Consider the following 3,145-nt stretch of genomic DNA (forward strand, 5'->3'; position numbering starts at 1 on the left):
CTAGGCCCTGCTTCGCCCCCCCCCCCCCCCCGTGAACAGACGACCGCAGAGCCGGAGAAGCTAGGCTAAACTTTTGTGCTGGTCTGTACTGGAAATGCTAGAGCAAGAGTGGGAAATGTTGGTCTGAATGTCACAGGTGCAACATGGGGACAGTCAGGACTTATTGCCCAGAAAATGGAGAATGTCATGAAATGGCTGTCAGCCAGAAGCTAAACGCAGACACGGCTGGGTCTACATGGAGCCGGATAAGAGAGAATGCACAGTGGTGTGTCAGAGACAAACTGTGTCAGAGATAAAAGTCATTTGCAAGTATTATGGGTTGCTCCGGAGTATCAAATAAAGGAATCTAAATTCCATTCTAGCCACTGCTTACTGAAAACCAGGCTAAAAATTAACAACGCTGACCTGGTCATAGTACAGGCAGAAGGAGATTTTGCTAAATGAGATCTCGCAGTAAGTGCTGAAGCACTGACTACAGCAATAGATGAGAAGGCTATTAAACCCTGGGTGTGTCACATGGATTCTCTGGTCCTCAGACAGAGGAGCAAGTCTGAGACAAGGCCCCAGTCAAGGAGCTCTAACAGGGAGGAGTCCTGTGCTTGGCTGTAATACAGAGGATGCTAAGTGGGTTACCTCACACTAGAAGATCAGCCAGCCTGCTGCTCCGAACGTGGTGGGGAAGTGCTGACCATGTGTGTGGGGGCGGGGATGAGGGTAAGGATAGGATGGGGTGGGGCGATATTTTGGCCCAGGACATGCACAGCCGTGGTGGAGTAAATCTGTCCTGATCCACCGGGCGTGTAGATACAAGCATTAGCTCTTGAGTCATGCCCAGACAGAGGGAGGGGAAATAGGGAAAAGAGAAAGACAGGAAGTGAGGAAAGAGGGAGAGAGGGATGGAGGGGAAAGAGGGAGGAAGGTCACACTAGAGAAAAATGGAATGAGAAAAGGAGAGTGGGAGGCAGAGATTGAGAAAGAGAGGGGAAGAGAGAGAGAGAGAGACAGAAGAGAGAGAGAGAGAGACAGAAGAGAGAGAGAGAGAGAGAGACAGAAGAGAGAGAGAGAGAGAGAGAGAGAAGAGAGAAAGAGAGAGAGAGACAGAAGAGAGAGAGAAAGAGAGAGAGAGAGAGAGAGAGAGAGAGAGATTAAACAGCGCTTAGTTCTGAATTCAGATCAGACTGGCAAGCACAGAGCCCAGATGATGTGAGAACACAGAGCATGAGGCTGAGCTGATGGAGCTCAGCACTAATGCAGACTACTGTATCCTTCTGAGCATCAGAGAACACACTCTCTCTCTCTCTCTCTCTCTCTCTCTCTCTCTCTCTCTCTCTCTCTCTCTCTCTCTATCTCTCTCTGTCTCACCCCCCCATATACACAATCTGAAGTCTGAGAACATCTGAAATACCCTGTAAAGAAATCTTAAGTAAAATCGGCATTTATGCCCTAAATGATTTATAATGAACTTTTCAGTCCAGTCATTAAGAAATAATTACTCTCTTAATTAAAGTTCTATAATCACACACTTAGAGAGAGCAGAGAGTAGCTAATAATTCATATCATGATTCTATTAAATCAAATATGTTTAGTGGTTAGTAAAGCAAAGTGATAGTAAGCAAAGCTATGGAAAAAATGCATAAGGTAAGATTTGATACAATAAAAACCAATCTTTCTCTACAGGTCTAGGGTCAGATTGTGCTCCCCAAATCCATAATCTTAGTAGTAAACATTGGTCTCAGCTCATGTCAGCAGCTCTACCAACACTAGCAGTTCCAGACTGGGCCGAAATATACTGGGATGTCCAGGTGTGTGTGTGCGCGTGCGTGTATGTGTGTGTGTGCGTGTGTGTGTGTGTGCGCGGTGGGGAGTTGTTTAAGCCCAGTTTGGCTGTGCTCAGGGCCGAGACTGGAGACTCAGATGCCGTGGTAGGTCCTAGCCCTCCAGGGAGGTCTGACTCATGGGGCTGGCAGACTGTGGATCTCCTAAACCAGGTGTCTCGGGGAGCCAGCCAGGGGTAAAGAGGTAAGCCCTTCTTCAGGCTTCTCCTCTCTCCTTTTTTTTCCAAGTCGATGCTGGATTCACAAGCCCTTTGAAACACCAGCCAACTCGATTTGTAATGTTTTCTCGGTCGAGTGTCACATGCTGTGAATATGAATTAACAAAAAAAGGGGCACCATCTGAGAGGGAAACTTGGAAACTGGAGCTGGTGGTTTTGGAGCTACAGATGTCTCCCAGCCTGAAAGAGCTAGCTGGCTGGGTCGTCTGTGTGTTCAGAACTTTGAAGAGGCATGGAGTGGCATTCTGCTTGTAAGTGTACTGCTAGGGGTTATGTGGGAATACCAAACAGCATGACTGAATCTTTAACGTCATATCAGAACGCTTCCCGTTCTTCTCACTCTCATTCTCCCTCACATATCTGAAAGTAACATTATAGTTTAATGAAAGTTAAATGCATGTGTGAAATGTATCTTACTTGCATTTCATTGTGCAGTTATTGAGTCATTTTTGTTTGCATGAGCATGGGGACTGGCATACTGAAATCAGTTTTTCAATCCATTCCCATAAGCGTAGATTTATTTATCATCTCAGCTGTTTGTAAAACTGTAAAAATCTCACAATGAATACTTTTGGGAATATGAGCTTTGGACAGTCCCTGAATCATCCCCCAAAAATCTCTTCATTCAGACATGTGACTGTTGCTTGTTGCATCATCAGGGGAGCCACCATTATCCTCTGTGCCATTCAGGTTCATTGTGATGATAACGAGAGCAGGGTGTGTCATCAGTTTTACCACTGTTAATATTATTCATGACATGTCTCTGACAAGCTCACATTTCCCCATTAATAAATTATTTGCCATGTTCCCCATAGAATCATCGCTGTTTATATAACTTCATCCTGAAATTCACAATTCGATGTGGAAGCCCAGATGTTCAAACATCATCAAGAAGCATTGCTTTCAAGAACAAGTGGAAGACTGAGGCAGGAGGGAGCAAAAATATGCTCTCAAACTTTATAGAAACACAACCCCCCCATTGATAAAGTCTGAGTGGTGCACTCCAGGGTATGTTTAGTCATGAGTGAATGACAGGGCTTGGACAGCTCCATTAGGAGCACAGATGGTGGGGGGGTGGGGGGGGGGGAAGAA

The sequence above is a fragment of the Electrophorus electricus genome, chromosome 25 (assembly GCF_013358815.1).
Source record: "Electrophorus electricus isolate fEleEle1 chromosome 25, fEleEle1.pri, whole genome shotgun sequence".
NCBI classification, from domain to species: domain Eukaryota; kingdom Metazoa; phylum Chordata; class Actinopteri; order Gymnotiformes; family Gymnotidae; genus Electrophorus; species Electrophorus electricus.